At 41.3% G+C, this 19,104-nt stretch overlaps 1 pseudogene; it reads right to left on the bottom strand.

The window, feature by feature from the left end:
• Positions 1 to 5,455: 5,455 nt before the first annotated feature.
• On the bottom strand, positions 5,456 to 7,368 carry LOC114105163 (zinc finger protein 639-like; annotated as a pseudogene).
• Between the last annotated feature and the right edge of the window lie 11,736 nt (positions 7,369 to 19,104).

Genomic DNA, 19,104 nt, shown 5'->3' with positions numbered 1-19,104 from the left:
ACTTATGCGCCTCTCTGACTCGACCTTTGCTTGCAGTGGTTCCCTTGAACTTCTAGGCTTCTGACCTCTCAAATTTCTCCACTCCATCTGCTCGCCGTTCTCTCCGAACCCTTTCACCCGACGCTCCATTATGGGAGCCCAAGGAGTCTAACCATACTGTGATTCCCCGGCGCTACCTCCTGGGCTTGGGTGTCTCCCAGTCAAAGTTTTGCCACTCTAACATCACCTTTAACTTCACCCTCTATGCACCACCTGGCTCATTCTTCTGGTGTAATGGTTCTCTCATCACTATCTTATTCACCAACACCTCTACCCCATGTATACTGGTGACATTTGTCCCACTATTGACTCTCTATACCCCAGCTGAAGTGCAGGCCCTCTTGTCTCCCCCAGTGCAGAATAAGCGGGCTGCTTCCCTTCCAATACTGGTGGGTCTCTCACTGGCTGTATCTACGGCGGGAGCAGGAATTTCTGGTGGAGCTCTAGGACACTCCTTATGGGCTGTACAGGACTTAAGTTCTAAACTTGAACAAGTGCTCACTTCTACGGCAGAATCTCTAGCATCTTTACAAAGGCAGGTCACATCCTTGGCTCAAGTTACTCTTCAAAATCGACGAGCTATAGACTTACTCACAGCTGAAAAAGGTGGAACCTGTCTTTTCTTGAGGGAAGAATGCTGTTACTACATCAACGAATCAGGCCTTGTGGAAACTAATGTAGTCAAGCTCACCGACTTGGCTACCTCTTTGAAAAAATCCACCAAACCAAAACCCATTTGCCACCTTCTTTTTAGCCCACTTCCAATTGTGGTTGTTGCCTCTTTTAGGGCCCATATGTCTTCTTTTCCTGATGTGTCTGTTCCTGCCCTGTCTGCTTCACTTCCTACAGGGCCAATTACGGAGGATCTCTAACCAAATTTTCAACCAGCCTCTGCTTAGGTACTACCAGCCTCTGATGACCGATGAGCCCCCAACATCTTCAAGAGAACAGCTCACTCTGCTGAAGCTCACTACCAGGCATGATGGAATGCAACGGACATCGGACAGTGGGAGATAACGAACCCGGAGAACCTCTTAATCTGCCATCCTGGATTCTTGAGCCTTTATTTCCTTTTAAGCCTCCTCATGGCCCTTGGCCTCTTCTCTGTCAGTCCCCCAGCATGGAACTTCTGCCAAAAACTGACATTTGCTTTAATTTTTATCTTCATCCTGTTTTTGTTTGCTCTGATCTTCTTCAGGTGCTGGTGACGCCATGTCAAGGCAACGCTTCCAATATTTCCTAGAGTCTCTGTTACAGGACCAGTGGCTGATACCAACTATTTCCTCCATCTAGGACTGGTTTGATGCCATTGACGACTTGTGGTTTCCGGGAACTTTCATAGACTTCACCCCTATGGAAGTAGCTGTCTATAGCCACTGGGTTTTATTTCTGGTTTCCATGATATCCCCAGACCTGCCCCCCCCCAACATTCCTCCACTTCCCCTTCTAGGCCCTACGCTGTCCCTGCACAGCCGGAAGCAGCCAGATCTGACCAACGATGCCCCAATTCCTAAGAAAACAAAAAGGGAGGAATGTTGGGAAAACACATAACTGCAGCAGCACCCCAGAGAAAAACCCCAGCATGGCGTCTAACGACCCTCTTTCTCCTCTTTGTTTCTTTCACTGGCGCGAAACATTCCCACGGGCGCCAACGTTCAAACCCTGCTGGTGGGAAGCCTTAGCCCAGAATTAACTTCTTGGGCTCCAGAACTGACATATGGAAGAGCTTGCCAATAAACGGGCGACCTGTTATCTACCTCAGCCCTGCGACCTCTCCTTAGACCTATATAAACACACAGCCTTTTGTAATAAAGCAGAAACCTCTTTGGTGATCTGTGTCGTGTGGTGCGGCATCTTCCAGTCTTACAGCAATCATATGTAGCAATGGAATGGAATGAACTTCACTTTACCTATCAACCCAGTTAACTCTGAAAAGTACAATGTTGAATTATAAAATATGAGTTGCAACATAGATATAGTATACTATGTAAAATATGTTGTGTATTCTAAACAGATACACATTTTAGCCATGTATTGTTTAAACATGCACAAGTATACAGTGAAAAATTAAAAGGGGATAATAAATACTAAAATAAAAAGGGGATAATAAATACAAAATTCAGAATAGCTATTATCTACTTGAAGGAAAGGGACATGGGTATGGTTGGAAGGCCCTGACAGAAAACTTTAAAGGTTATATTCCAAGCTTGTAAAAATATATCAAAATGGTTTCGACCATCATGTATAACTAAAAAGAACAAATAAAGAGCTGGGGTTGTGGCTCAGTGGTAGAGCACTTGCCTAGCATATGCGAGGCCCTGGGTTTGATCCTCAGCACCACATGTAAATAAATAAAACAAAGGTATTGTGTCCAACTACAACTAAAACTAAATATTAAAAAAAAGAACAAATAAAAAAAGACTTTAAAGGCATTGGTAGGTCTAGGCGGGGAATACAGAGGACTTTCAATTTAATTTTATGTAAAACTCATACATTGTTAAAGTTTTTAAAATCATGGGCACGTTTTAAAAGCAGCTTCTCTTTATGGTACTAAGAATTAAACCCAGGGGTAAGTCCCTACTGAGCTCCATCCCAGTTCTTTTTCATTTTGAGACAGGGTCTTGCTAAATTGCTCAAGTTGACCTTGAACTTGCATTTCTCCTGCTTCATCCTCCAGAATCCCTGGGATTACAGGTGTGTGCCACCATGTCTGGCTAATAAAAACAGCTTTATTGAGGTATAATTGGCATAAAATAAACTAAAAATTTCAATTTGATAAGTTTGGACATATGTGTATATCTATGAAACCATCACCATCGTCAACATGATGAACATATTATATCCATCATCCAAAATGTTCTCTTTGTCCCCTTGTAATTCCTCCCTCCTGTCTTTTCCCACCCACTCTGTCCCCCAGGAAAATATGAATCTGTTTTCTGTTGTACTTTTTTTTAGAGAATTTTAATATTTATTTTTTTTAGTTTTCGGCGGACACAACATCTTTGTTTGTACGTGGTGCTGAGGATCGAACCTGGGCCGCAGGCATGGCAGGCGAGCACGCTATCGCTTGAGCCACATTCCCAGCCCTTCTGTTGTACATTACTTTTGCAGTACGTATTATTTTATGCATGCTTTCTTCTTTCCTTATATATTTAAAGCTGTACAATTTCTTGATTCAGAGGGTCACTAAGCTTGTCAAATTCTTTTATTCTCTGACAAAAGACATTTGTTTTAAAGGTAAGCATGGTACTATGTGTTAAGGGTCATAAGTAATACATGACTAAATAATTTAGCAGAAGAGATTAAAAAAATTTTTTTCCAGTATTTTCATTTTTCCTATGATCTTCAAAACACTTGCTGCCTTTGTATTTGGAGAGTGGTTGTGGTCTATAAATTTTCTAAATGTATGCTGTCTATTTGGAAGTCTGGTTATTGCTCCTCTACTGCAATTTAGTTATTTTCTTTTTTCCCAATACCAAAAATATTTACCATTTAAACTTTTATCTCTCACTGTGAAGTGTTTGTTTCACTTAACATGATACAACTATCCTGTGAACTGAAAACACATTAACTTCTTCTCCAGAATTTGGTTTTCTTTCTTTCTTTCTTTTTCTTTTTTTTTTTTTTTTTTTTTGTTACCAGTGATTGAACCCAGGGCACTTAATTACTGAGCCACATCTCCAGCCCTTTGTTTTTTTTTTTTTTTTGAGACAGGGACTTGCTATGTTGCTGAGGCTGGCCTTGAATTCACAGTCCTCCTGCCTCGGCCTCCCATGATACTGGATAGATTCTAATGTACTTTTTTTGTGGATCAGGGAATGTAGTTTTGGGAATGTTGATTTTCAGAATTTCAACATTTGGAATTTTGATCTTTGGGATTTTTATTTTCAGGATTTTAAACTTCAGGGATTTCAGCATTTAGGACTATGAAGTTTAGAATTGTGTGTTTCAGGATTATGATTGGCACTGTAGCTCCTTCAGTCTCAGGCCTTTGGACTTGGACTGAATTAAACCACTGGCTTTTTTAGGCTTTCCTGAATTACACCAAAGGATTTCTGTCCATCTTGCAGACAGTATATCACAGAACTTCTCTGCCTCCATAATCACATGAATTGCATCTACTCAAAATTCACATGTTGAAGCTCTGACCCTCAGTACCTTAAATTTTTGTATTTGGAAATTAGAACCTTTAAAGGGGTAACTAAGTAAAATGAGGTTGTTAAGGTGAACCCTAAGCTAACACATCTGGGGTAATTATAAGAAAGGGAGATCAAAGACACTGGATGAGTAAGTAGGCAGACAGAAGGACAACCATATGAAGTCACAGTGAGAAGGCACCTGTCTGTAAACCAAAGAAAGAGGCCTCAGGAGAGATTAAACAACTTGATCTTGGTTTTACAGACTACAGGATTGTGAGAAAATAAATGTTCATTGTTTAAGCCACCGAGTATATAGTATTTTGTTATGGCAGCCCTAGCAGACTAATATAATATCCATTCAATATACTTGCAGTATTTGTGGATTCATGTCTTTCATCAGTTATAGACCTCCTCAGTCATTGCCTCTTTAATATTTGCTCTTCCTCATTCTCTTTCCTATAGGAAACTACCATTAGACTTACATTTAATCTTGTGATTCCTACATCTTTTCCTCTGCTTAATACATTTTCCATCTCCCTTTTTCTCTCTGTTGTTTTGTGTGTAACGTCAATTCTCTTTAATCTGTGTCTAATTTGCTTTAATCCTTCCACACATATTATAGCCATGTCTGGCACAAACCACCTTTATACAGGACCCTCAAGAAGCTGCTCCTCAAGAGAGTTCAAGAAAAACTGTGTGAATGATAAGAAAACATAAACTGAAAGACAGGTGGGCTGTCTTCTCTACTGCCAAATGCTGCTGGACCCATAGACCTGTTGAAAAGAATCTAAGAATTTTTTCCTCTCATACTCATGGTTGGTAGAGGGAAAAGTAAGGCTTTTCCACTAACGTTGTGTTTTTCACTAAAGCTCCATTTCAGGCCTGTTCTCAGCTGTAGAATGGCAAGCACTGAGGTCTGGGGTTCTTTCTCTCAGCATGTTTGGGCTTAGGTTCTGGGCTTAGGTTCTAGATTGTTCTGGTAAGATGCATGAGCTAATGACAGAACAAACTGGCACGTTTTAAATTCCCTCCTACCAGAGCTGGGAGTTAACTGACCCACAACAGGCATCAGATGACCTGGAAAAGGAAGACAAATACCTGTGCTTTCAATGCATATTCTAAAAGGAGTTACTGACTTATTTTCAAAAGGTCATGTGATGGGGAGGGCAGGAGGGAATGGTCACGAGGGAACTTGAAGTTCCTCAACCTCATGACTTTTGTTTTAGCAGGAGACTCTCTAGATGAAGTCGAAAATCCACAATATTGAAAACAAATATTTAAATCCCTTCAAATAAATGTGAATTTAAATGCTTGCAATATTCTAGCATACCTGAAAAGCCCTTCCCACAGTCGATACTTTTTATATTTTAGTGTGTTCATTATATTTTAGTGTGTTCAACAGCAACATGCCTGTTAACATTTGTATGAAATCTACTCCAAAATCCACGTACTTGACATACCAGGAAGTTCTTACATTTGTCAAAGGTAGTTTTACTTAAGAGGCTATATTGTCTGTGTTCTCCTTTGTTATACTTATCACTCAATTCTATTAATTTACATGCATGATCATTTATCACATGGCTATACAAGTCTTCTGGATCATTCATTTCATGTTCACAGAACTGACACAAGTACTGTTCATCACAGCTGTGCTCCTGGAAATGCAGGTAGAGTTCACTGCTCGAGGAGAACTGCATGTCACACTGCTCACACCAATACAGATGATTGCTAAAGTGGGTGTCTGCAATGTGCTGCCTGAGGTTCTCAAAAATTACTGTCCTGTAAATCACAGTATTTATAAATGTAGGGATCTTCTTCATGTAGTTTGGCATGTTTGAGCAGAAACATGTTGGTAGAGAAGCTTTTTTTGCATATTCAACACACATTTGAATCGGTACGTTTATGCTTCAGAATCATCTGCTGTTTAAAATCAGAAAAATACTTACTATGAATTCAAAAAGTTCACATTTATAGGGGCCACTGCTATTAGCTTGCAGTAAAGGCCATTTCTGCTGGGCAGTCACATTCAAAGCTTGGCTCTTGTCAAGAATTTTACAAACTTATCTGGTGGTTCTTCATCAGTTTGGTTTTGGAGCTCTCAGAGGAATTGTTTTCTGTCTGTATGTCATAATCCTCAGAAATTGCATGCACTTCTACAGCAATGGGGACATCTTCAGCGGTGTGAACTTCTATAGGACTCTCCTCTTGATTTTTCTGGTTGATTGATTCATTTGAGTCACATTCTTCATCACAAATTTCTACATCAGCAGATTTTTCTGAAAAATGAAATAAGCCTATTATTATATTACTATTACTAAATAAGACCTATTAGATAGGTACAACTATACAAAAAGAAGTTTATGTTATGCACTGTTTTTCCACCAATCTATGCATAATATGCCAATGCAATTAATTTATTTCCCTGCTGGGAGCCATTAGCCAAGTAGGTATGACAATTTCCTTGCCAGCGTACCCCATGTTGCTTAGTGGAAGGACTCGTGGAAATAGGACATTTTGCAGTGACATTGCATGTAGGTGACCTTGCTCAAGGACCAGGGCGGATCCAAGTTTAGGGTGTTCCCGGTTTAGGATAATCGGGTTTAGGTTCCGGTTTAGGGCGTTCCAGGTTTAAGATTATTCCTTCTGGGAATAGGGCGTATCCTGCTGCCTGAGTTCCCCTTGAGTTCTCACGGGATTCAGACAGTATTTTTTGGGAGACAGAAGCCCAGTGGGAGTGATTTTGGGCAGAGAACGTGGATTTCCCCAGAACGTGATTGTAGACGGCTAGTGTGAGTTCGGAAATAAAGAGTTGCTGTTTGAATCTACAAGCTGTGTGGTGGCTCGTGATTGTGTGCCCAGCCAGACTGCGGCATTTGTGCCCAGCCAGACTGCGGCATTTCCCCAACCTGTAGAAAAATAAGTGTGGTCCAGAATTATATTGGGAACTAGTAGTTCTGATTTCTGTATCTGGCCTGATTCCATCTGCAAATTTTGGTAACTCATTTGATGTCTCAGTATCAGAATCATCATCTTTGTTGTTGAAATATTTTAAGTCTGGCTGTCTCATAGAATAGATACTATAGCAATGATCGGGGAAAATTCCATTGGCTGTATTTGTAAGTCTGCTTATTCCAGAGGAATATGAATAATGAGAAAGGTGTAAAGTCTTCTTTTTAGGATACCCACTCATATCTTTTCAATTTGTATAATTACTAATACCAAGTGGGGAAAAATAAATACTTGGAAGTTTTCATGATGATAAAAACTGCCAATCTCCTGGGGCCTCTCTGGCCCAACCAAGTGTAGCTTGAAAGTGGCAGTGGCTGAGGTGTTGGAACTTGAGCAGATGGAGACTCAAAGTATATTTTAAAGGCTACTTTTTTTTGGTGGAGGACCAGGGATTGAACTCAAGAGAACTTGACCACTGAGCCACATCCCCAGCCCTATCTTGTATTTTATTTAGAAACAGGGTCTCACTAAGTTGCTTAGTGCCTCGCTTTTGCTGAAGCTGGCTTTGAACTCATGATCCTCCTGCCTCAGCCTCCCAAGTTGCTGGGATTACAGGCATCCACCACCATACCCAGCAAGGGCTACTTATTTTGTATAGATTTCTACATCTGTGCTACAAATGTGGAAAAATCAACATAAAGGTATCCATTCTGAATTCTTAAGAGTGATAATATAGACTCATTTTCTTAAATATCAGATGCAGATGGGAGGTTTTCACAAGAGTTAATCAAAATATTAAGGAGAAATAATAGTGAAAAGAGTTGGAATAAGAAGTACAGGAAGATTAATGGAGGCAGGAGAGAAAAAATAGTGGTGAAGAGCTGACAGATAAGCCTGGTTTTCAGGAAAAGAAGCAGAGGGATGAGAAAAGAGGGGGATAGTGTGAAGCATGTACTGTCTGCCTGCAGAGGTTTTATATTTCCAGAAGGTGGAAGGAATTTGGACAATGATGAAACAAAAACATAGAGTAAGAATGGATAGAAATATGGAATGCCAAAGAATAAGTAGGGAGAAAATTTTCATGGAGAAAGTTTTCTCATACTAATTTAAATAATATGAAAAGAAACAATGAGATGTGAAAAGATTGTGAGGGCATCTCTGGACACTAGTGATGAAAGGAGGGAGTGGGAGTTAGTAGAAATGACAATCAAGAAGGTAGAAACATGCTTAAGCACGTGAGAAGGTTATGTCCAGGAGCAATTGTCTGGTTTTTACAGAGTTCATAAATCCTCAATGTATAGTCTTAACAGAGGTTAATAAGGGAGTAAAAGGAAATAAAGTTATCATCACAAGGGCTACCGTGTGTATGTGTGTGTGTGTTTAAATAAGAGAGACATCAAAACCCAGAAGTCCCCCCTCCCAAATTGTGAAACACTTCTAACATTCCTATTAACACATCTAGGCTAATGACAGCTTAAAATATTTTGCTTCATTGTCAGATCATGTTTTAGACCACAAGACTCACTTCAACCTAAGCTTACCCACAGAATGTTCTCTTGCAAAAGGCATTGTTAAAAGATAGTCTTGACACAGAAAACCGGAAGTCATATACATAACATGAAGAAAAATTGCAAGAGGAGCTGGATATGGTGGCATATTCCTGTAATCCCAGTGGCTCATGAGACTGAGGTAGGAGGATTGCAAATTCAAAGCCAGGCTTAGCAACTTAGTGAGGCTCTAAGCAGCTGAGTAAGACCCTATCTCAAAGGAAAATACAGACAGGGAATGTGGCTCAGTGGTTAAGTGTCTCTGTGCTTAAAGAAAAAGAAAAGAAAGATGACACATAGAGATGTGGAGAGCCATTCTCACACGTGACTGGGCGACTCCCGGTTTGGGTCTGAGGCGCTCTGACTAATCTGTGTCGGAGCTTTCCCGGCCCTCTCCTGAGGAGAGAACCCGTCCGTGTGGGGGTGTGACTGACCACTGATCCTGGGGGCCAATCACTGACCCTGACCTTGGAGTGCGGCCCTCCTCAACCTTCATTGGATGGAATTCTCCCCTGAATTTCTTGTTCCCCAGTAAAAGGTTACTCCCTGGCGTGCTCGCTCTCTCTCTCCTGCTAGCCCTGAGTTATCCTTGCTGCCTTACGGGTGGTTCGAGGTTGGAGCCAGAGAGGGGAGCCGTCTCGGACCTGGTCATAGAAAAAGGTAACTGAGTCTGTGTGTTTTATTTCGATCTCGCTAGCTAACTTTTATGCCAAGAACCTCATTAATGAAACCAGTGCGCTGGTCGCATGGTGGACAGAGATGTATAAACATGGAGATGGTAAGGAAAAGATATAAAGGTGACCTTGAGAAATTTAAAGCTGGGTTGTTGGCACATGCCTATAGTCCTGGCTACTTGGGAGACTGAGGCAACAGGATCACTTGAGCATAGGAGTTAGAAGACTTGTTTCTTAAAAGTGGATCAAGGACCTAGAAATTAAACCAGATACCCTGTGTCTAATAGAAGAAAAATATCAGATTAGGCCCCTACTTCCTTAATAAGATTCCCATAGTGCAAGAATTAAAATCAATAACTAGTAAATGGGGTGGGTTCAAACTAAAAAGCTTCTTCTTAGCAAAAGAAACAATCAGTGAGGTGAATAGAGAGCCTACATCTTGGGAGCAAATTTTTACCACTTGCACATCAGATAGATCACTAGGGTATATAAAGAACTCATAAAGCTAAACACCAAAAAGCCAAATAGCCCAATCAATAAATGGGCCAAGGAACTGAACAGACACTTGTCAGAAGGTGATATACAATTAGTCAACAAATATATAAAAAAATATTCAACACCTCTATCAATTAGAGAAATGCAAATCAAAACTACTCTAAGATTTCATCTCACTACAGTCAGAATGGGAGCTATTAAGAATACAAACAACAATAAGTACTGGCGAGGATGTGGAGAAAAAGGCACACTTATACATTGCTGGTGAAACTGCAAAATGGTGCAGCCAATATGGAAAACAGTATGGAGATTCCTTGGAAAACTGGGAATGGAACCACCTTTTGACCCAGCTAACCCACTCTTTCTATACCCAAAGGACTTAAAAACAGCACACTGTAGGGACACAGCCACATCAATGTTTGTAGCAGCACAATTCACAATAGCTAAACTGTGGAACCAACCTAGAAGCCATTCAGTAGATGAATGGATAAAGAAAATGTGGTGTATATACACAATGAAATATTACTCAGCAATAAAAGAGAATAAAATCATGGCATTTGCAGGTAAATTGATGGAGCTGGAGAATATAATGCTAAGTTAAGTTAGGCAATTCCAAAAAGCCAAATGCTAAATGTTTTCTCTGATATTAGGAGGCTGACTCATAGTGGAGTTGGGAGGGGAAGCATGGGAAGATTAGATGAACTCCAGATAGAGCAAAGGGGAGGGAGGGGAAGGTAGTGGGTAAAAAAGATGGTGGAATGAGAAGGATATCATTACCCTAAGTACATTTATATGAATGGTGTGAATACACTTTGTGTACAATCAGAGATATGAACTATTGTGCTCTATATGTGTAATATCAATTGTAATGCATTCTGCTGTCACATATAACAAATTAGAGTAAAAACTTTAAAAACAAAGAAGAAGAGTAAGAAGAAGGAGAAGAAGAAAAAATAAGAAATTCCTCAAAAACTTGGTAGCCACTCTTTATTTGAAGTTATTGGCAAAAACCAAAGATGAGTTTCTGAATTCTGAGTGAGAAATATGTTCCAAGGGGAAGGAAATATAAGGACTCTGATAATAGAAATGTCTTTGCCAAGATAAAAGTAATATCTCTAAGAACTCAATTAAGTAGACACACAAAGATGGGTTGCTGATTTTCTACATTAGGTATAAAAAATAGAGTAAAAACCAGGAAAGAATGAAGAGATCACAGCCAGAGATAGTAAAATGTGGATTTATAGTTAGCTGTCATTCATCACACATGCACTCATTCAACAGATCTGTATGATGCACCTGGGATGCGACAGGCATGGTGCTATGTCCTAAACCATAAATATGGATGAGACATTGCTCCTGTCCTTCAGGAAAACACAGTCTCTGAGGGGAGGCAGAAATATAAATAAATCCTTGAACTGTTTTCACCTGCTTGAAATATAACTCAGAAATTTGTCTTTGGTATTCTGTCCCTTTCCCTTTCAATCTCTGTCTCTCCTCAGGGCTGGCTCGAAGTTGGCTGTTATAATCCTCCTTAGGATGTTATCTGCTGATAAAGGTAGGTGTAAAGTACCATTAATAGAAAGCACATCTTCAAAAATTGTCTTTTGGGGGACTGGAGTTGTAGCTCAGTGGTAGAGCACCTGCCTCACATGTGTGAAGCACTGGGTTTTATCCTCAGCACCACATAAATAAATAAAATAAAGGCATGTGTTCAACTACAACTAAAAATAATTTTAAAAATTGTCGTTTTAGTCTTCTGATAGTAAAAGTAAAACATGTTCATTGAAAACAATTCAGAGAACACAGACAAGGATATAAATGAAAATAGCAATTCCTGCTAACCCATTGTCCAGGACAAAGTTTGCTAATGTTTTGGTGTCTAGTTATCTGTACATATTTCTTTGCTTATATATCATCTATCTATATATCTATGCATCTGTGTATCTATCTATAGATTTTTTGTTTTACAGAAATCATGTAAGCATATTATTGTGTTACTATATTCTGGACCTGATTCCATGGCCTTGACATAAATCTACACTCTTACTTCCATCATGTGGCTGAATGGCTGAACCTGAACTCTTCGGTTGGGATCCTTCTTGGTTCTTTTTAAGCATACATATTCAGAAGGTCCACTGTGTTTTTTTATTTTTATTTTTTTGTAGTTCTAGATGGACAGCATGCCTTTATTTTATTTGTTTCATTTTTATGTGGTGCTAAGGATCCAACCCAGTGCCTCACACATGCTAGGCAAGTGCTCTGCCACTGCTCAGTCCTCAGCCCTGGTCCACTGTGTTTGATGTTGTAAAATCAGAGGAACTTGTCAGAATAAAAACATGACACTGTATATTATTTATTTCAAAGAATGATTTCAGGAACGAGAGAGATAAAGTGAAAAACAAATGGTTGATGAAAGGAATATTTTTGCATTTGTAAATATTTTATTGCAAATTAAATAATATCTTGCAAATGATACTTGACATTTAAAAAAATTCTGACAGTGCTTGAAACACTTAAAAACAAATCAGATCACACCTGTTTAGAGTGATGTATCAAAGCTTTTAAGGAGAACTCTCTCCATCCCAGTGTTCATGGAATTATAGCAACTATATTAAGGAGCCAGTGTTTCCTGGAAATTGCTTATTGGGGTGATCAATCAAGGAAAGACGCCACTGATCTGGACTTTCATCAATGAAGAGTTAGAAGTTAGATGTAGCTCAGGAACACAAAAAGTGTGTGGAACAAAGTACCTTGCTTGTCATATGAGAAGACAGAAAATTGTCCAGGGCTGTTCTGAACTGGTTAGTAGTTCTGGATTGCAGTTTTTGGAATACAAAAAGGGACATTGAAGTCTCTGGGGATAAGTGGCTAGGGTTAGGACAGTAGCATATATCTGGCTGGTATTAAGACCAGGAGAAAGTTCAAACTGTGGATGTCTGCCCAGGTACTCTAGAGGACATTGACCATGATGATGGAGGAGGCCATGAAGGGCAGGTAGGGATAGAACAGCAGGATGTCCACCAGGTGGCTTAACTCTACCCACACTCCATCAGAACTGCTTCTGGGCCTTCAGTTCCTGCTGGGCTCTTGCTGATTCAGGGCACCCATTAGGCTCTGCCTTTCTGGTACCTGACACCTTCCCCACCAAGTCTACTGGTTTCTTCAGCCCTGTGGGGAGGGCAGAGACTCAGCTATGGAGTGAAAAGGTCACCTGGGCGGGAACAAAAATCAGAGGAGGTGGCAGGAGCATAGAAGTGGAGGAATAAGAAGAGAAAGTGGGCAGTGCTGGCTTCCTCAGTAGGCAGGTGAATGGGCCTGAGATCTAGGCCCTTTTTCCCCTTCTGGGGCCCAGGGGGCAGCACCTCCTTGGGCGGGTGCAGTGCCTCTGCAGGGAGTGGAGCTATCCAGTCATGGGTGGGGGCTGGGTGAAGGGCAGGTAAAGAAAGTAGGTGATGAAGATGGTCTCCAGCAGGCTGGCCACCAGACACAGGGCAAAGTAGACATCTGAGGGCAAAGAAAATCCTACTAAACCTGGGCAGATTCACTTCTAAACTTTCTTTAAGCCTCTTTCTCAAGTGCAGTGTTTCCTTAGAAGTCCCTCCCCAGCCTTAAGTGGAGCAGTGGCTGTCTGCTGGTCCCTCCCTGTCCCCTGTTGCCTTTGCTTCTCTGCAAAATGGGAGGGGCCATAATGATTAGGGGCAAGCCACTGATGGGGGAGTAAGCCATTCGTCATCATGAGCAGGGAGACTATTGTGGCCCAGCAGAAGGATCATTTTGACTGGGGCATGATTCTGATTTTCTCTTGGCAGGTAGAAACTGAGGGCATCAATGGCCACCAGAAAGCTGCTGGACACCAGGAGGTTTGTCACATAGAGCTTGGGTCTGCATCTGATGGCCACCTGGTGAGAGAATGGAGAATGTGGCGTATAAATTAATGCCAAGGGGCTCAACTTGTATATTGGACTATCTATCTAATCTTTGCCAGTGTAGGCTGGGTATGTGACAATCTCTTTAGGTAATGCATGTGTGTTTAATTGTGCCCTTCCATATAAATGCCTCCAATTTATTGTCTAATTTTCATTAGATAATACACAATGATTCTAGAATTTTAAGGGCAAATAGGGTCCCTGGGGCTATCACATAGTTGATTGCTTCTTGCTGAGTAGAAGTGTTTATAACAGGCCAGCTGTTCCTCCCCTCTGCAGGACAGCTAGAGTGTATTGGAGTCCAGGAGACCCTGGGGATCCTGCTTCAGGACAGTTAGGTAGAGGGTAGGGTAGGGGACAGGTGCTTCACCCTCTGGAGCTTCTTTTTACATCTAAAAAGTGTATTCAGCCCTGTGGGGAGGACAGAGTAACTGGGATCAGAGGTCAAGCTGGGAACATGATCTTGTCATACAAGTTGCTGCCAACAGACATCTCTGAAGTGGCATTGCTGCTCAGGAGCTCCCATTCTCCCTGGGTCCAAACAGTGTTTGTCCATGCCCAGAAGTGTGCTATCCACTGTAAAGGAAGGTGGTCACCTCAGTCCAGAGGTGTTCCTAAGCTTCCTGCCAACAAAATTCAATTCTTCCCCCACCCGCTGTCTCAACAAATTTTCCATTTAGTCCTTTTAAAGCAGGGCACTCTGGTTTTCTCTGAAGTGGGCAATAAGAGTAGCAATTCACATATGTGCACTGAAGCATTGATTTTTTTTTATTGTTGTTGAAAATCAGAGTGAGTCAAGATCATTACAAGAATATTCCGTATGACTCAAACATGAGTCAAGAGTTTTTGGAGTCATTTCTATTTTCCTTCTCAATTCTCCAGGTGTATGATGTTGTTTTAGTGGAATCAAACTTGAATAGCTCAACATTTTTATAATTACATGCATAGCCCATTATGATGATTAGTTTATCTAAATCTGTCACATGACACCTGGTGGCATTCAGCTACAGTAACTTGCTGGTTTAAATCTGTTAGCTATTAAAGTTAAAAGATTTGATCTAAAAATTATAGATATTTAGCAGCTCAAGGGCAAAATGAGTCTCATTTGGCAAAAGGGCTAAGATGTAAAATAGACTTCTTACACATCAGCATCACCTGGGGAGACATAAAAACTAAGGAAGCCTAGACTCTATGTATTAGTCAGTTCTTGTTTTTGTTTTTGTTTTAGGAGAAGATTGCTTTTTATTCTATACTCTTCTTTTAAAAAATTTATTCTAATTAGTTATACATGACAGTAGAATGCATTTTGCCACATTGTACACAAATGGAGCATAAGTTCTCATTCCTCTGGCTGTACATTGTGCTGAGTCACACCAGTAGTGTGTTAGTCAGTTTTGCATTGCTGTGACAAAATGCCTGAGAAAATCACCTTAAAGGGGAAAGACTTATTTTGGCTCATTGTTTCAGAGTTTTCAGTCCATCTAATTCAGAGGTTTCAATCCATAGACCTCATTGCTGTGGGCTTGTGATGAGGCAGAACATCATGGTGGGGAATACATGATAGAGAAAAACTGCTTACCTCATCATGGCCAGTAAAGAGGGAGGGGGGGGGTTTGTGGAGAGAGAGAGAGAGAGAGAGAGAGAGAGAGAGAGAGAGAGAGAGAGAATGTATAGGAGCCAAAGGCATGCCCCTAATGACTTACTTCCTCTAACTAGGGCCCACCTCCTAAATGTTGTACCATCTGCTACTATACATAGGCTGGCAACAAAGTCTTTAGCACCTGGCCTTTGGGATACATTTTAGATCCAAACCATAAGATTCCATCTGGAAGAGTTAAATTGGAATCTCTGAGGTGCAATTATGGATATTAAAGAGTTGCTGTAGGGCTGGGGTTGTGGCTCTGAGATAGAGCACTTGCCTAGTACATGTGAGGCACTGGGTTCAATTCTCAGCACCACTTAAACAAATAAATAAATAAATAAATAAATGTATTGTGTCCATCTACAACAATAAAAATATATTTTTTAAATACTGTAGTAGCCATAGTTCAGAAATTCTGGTCTAAAACCTCCCCTAACAATACCTTCCTCAAAGTATCTTCCCCTGAATCTCATATAGTTACAAAATGTATCACCCTTACCCATGTAGAAGAAAGATCTGAAGCGGAGGTAGAGTTCTGTTCTTCACAAGAACATGTCCAGGTTGCAGATGCTGGTTGTCCATTTTGGCTCACTATACTTTATTTGACTTTCATCAATGATATAGATGGTAAGACCTGAAGGTGTCTGATCCACATTCATGCTGTTTAGGAAAGAGAAGCAGAAGTGGTGGCTCCAAGTGCCTCACTTAGCTTTGCTATCCCTCCCTTTCCAGATCTTTTTTTTTCTTTCTTTTTTTTTTTTTTTCTGTACTCTTCTGGATATTTCTCTCATGTCACTCCTATCACCACTCCTCCTCATAGTGTTTTGTGAAGTCAATGGGTGAAGACAGTTCCCCTGCCTGAATATTTTTGTTGTACTCTGTCTTACACAAATCCTAGGCTGTGCTTTGTAGTTGGGGCTTCACACTGTTTTTTCCCAGCCCAGATATGCACAGTTCCTTGAGGAAATGTCTGGGAGCCACAGATTTTCAGTTGAGACAGTGAGTTTGTTGATACCAACAAAATTCTGATTGATGAAAGTCTGTCACATTGAGAAACTGATGTGACTCCATTTTTGAAAATAAATAAATAACAGCAGCTTCTACCTCAAGGCCTGTCCTAAGGAAGGGGGCATGACCCTTGTCCTTGGAAAAACCCACAGAGCACTCCTAGGCACATACCCACCCTGCTGAGTTGTTTGTCTGCAAATAACAGGAGAGATCTGTGGCGCCAGGTGTCCCTGACTCAGGCTAGGTGAAGACCCATAGCAACCCCCCTAGCAACCACCAATCAGCATGAGACAGGGAAAATACTGGGGATGCCAGATGACCCCCCAGTAGTTTATGGTGGTTGATAACATGTTGGGAAACCATGTAGTTTAGCAAGTACACCTCCATGGCTTAAACCAATCAGTTCAAAGGAATCCCCCTCTTGTACTAACCAATCACCCTTACCCAACTTGTTCCCACCAGCGAATGTGCTAATCAATGTTAAAGAGTTGTTGTTTGATTTTCCCGTGGTATGGAATGATTTGCTGTGTGATGTTGTGGCGCATAGAGTATCCCCCCAAAACCTATAAAATCTCATTGAACAAAGGACCGGGACTCACTCCCTGGGACCGATGCGTCGGAAACGGTTGTGAGTCCAGGCTCAAGCTTGCAATAAAGACTTTTGTGTGATTGCATCAAATTCGGCCTCTGGAAGGTCCCACGAATCTGGCATTACACCATATCTGCAGCAGTGCAGCAAGCAATGGAGCTTGTCCAGGCAGCTTCCCCTGCCCTTTTTATTCTTCTTTAAATCTGAGCCCCACTCCCATTTATGCCCCACTTATGTCATAGCTTATCTCCTCTTTATTTGTCATCAGCAAAGAACCTCTGACATTTTTTACCAGGCAGGTCTTGCCACTTGGATCCAGCTATGCACCAATATGGACTGTAACTCCTTGGTCATTTTTTTGAGTTGTCATTTATACCTTCTGCTTTAACAAATCCACCCACAAGAATGATGTCAGCAGCTGGGGGTATGCACCCTGATAAAGAAATTCCCATCCAAGATTGTCAGTGCAAAAAAGATTTGGCACGTGCCCAGCATTTACTAGTTTATTCGACAGCCATAGTTCTAGATACTGGACTGTCTTTCCTTACCCACTGTGTCTAGGGACAATTCAGATTTTAATTGACATACAGACCACTTTTCTGGAGCATTACAGAAAAAACAGGACTGGAGGACAATGTTTCCTGAAAAAAATATTTTCACATCATTGTTCTCCATGCCTTTTTTACCCCATAGGAAAACTGTCTAACTTGTACAAAATCCATTCTAGGCCAGTGTGGTGTTGGGTTTATAGGACAGAGGATATTTGTTCCCTGTTAGAAGCTATGGAAATGATGGCAGCACCAATTCCCATGACTTCCAGGATGGCAGACAGGGTGAAGAAATAATTTTTTTAACCTTTATTTTATTTATTTTTATTTGGTGCAGAGGATTGAACCCAGGGTCTCGCACGTGCTAGGCGAGCGCTCTACCGCTGAGCCACAACCCCAGGCCCTGAAGAAATATTGACAGGAGTGGGGATGCTGTGGCTGATGGCTGGATGGAAGGCCTTCTGATTAAATATAGCCTGGAAGGGAGACAAACCCACCCCATGCTGGGCCTGAGCAATTTATTGTGAGAGTCATCTCTTCCTGTAGTGATCAGAGACCCTGTTAGAGAGAGGGCTTTGGTTTCCAGGGCTGGAGCTTCTCTGCAGAGACAGAAATTAGTGGGGAGAAGTAGGGGAGTCCTCCTTTCAGTGTCAAGACTCTCCAAGGTCAAAGCCCTTCTTGGCAAGGTTGGTGAGGATGGCCTTCTCTGGTAGGCAAGTGGTGGAAGTTAATGTGGTGAGATGAGTTGGGAGTACTCAACTCTCATTTCCACTGTTTCCTTCTCATGCAAAGTCTGTCCAAATCTGTATGCAAACGTGGCCGTAGGGCAATGGCCACTTAGTGCACTTCAATGAATCCTTTAATGTAGGCATCACAAGCCTCTGGGTTCTGCCTAGCAGTAGCACCACTTAGCACTGCCATAAAACTTGTAGTCCAGCTCACTTAGAAATCTGCTTTAATGTATTCCTCTTCCTAACTCCCAGGGACTTTGTCTACCGAAGATAAGAACTGATTTGGATCCAGAGCATAAGAGCAATAAAAGACTGCACTTACTAGGTAGATATGGGAAACATGGTCAGTGTTTTGAATAGGTACTCACCTTATTTTAGTGTTAACCTTGGTGCTATGTGTTTACTTGCTCTTTTCAGATTTAGGGTCTCAGATATCTTGTGGGTTATTTCCAGCATCAGGAGCATTAAATGATAGCATTGAGCATATATCCTATGCCCTGTGGGGAGCCACGCATGAGCTGTATTAAGCATCCTCTCTCAGCCTTGAGCCAAGTGGGTGTTAGTCTGTCATTGCACACTGTCTGGGCTGTGTGAAACAGGTGGCCTCCACCTTCACTTGGCAAAGAAGACTGCTTTCTCAGAGCTCTGGACCTGGGCATTACCCACTGGGGCTAGGTCAGCCCACCTCTTGCCTTATTTGATAAAGAACATTCCATAGAAACTCCTTTGTTAATTTCCCTATAAATAAAGGGATTCCGAGTGCACACTCTTTCTTTCCAGTGTGGAAGCTGACCCTTAAAGTCTTAGAGCTGTCATG

Source organism: Marmota flaviventris, chromosome 8, assembly GCF_047511675.1.
Source record: "Marmota flaviventris isolate mMarFla1 chromosome 8, mMarFla1.hap1, whole genome shotgun sequence".
Taxonomy (NCBI): Eukaryota; Metazoa; Chordata; class Mammalia; order Rodentia; family Sciuridae; genus Marmota; species Marmota flaviventris.
The sequence above is the reverse complement of the archived record's forward strand: the minus strand, read 5'-3'. Positions and strand labels throughout refer to the sequence as shown.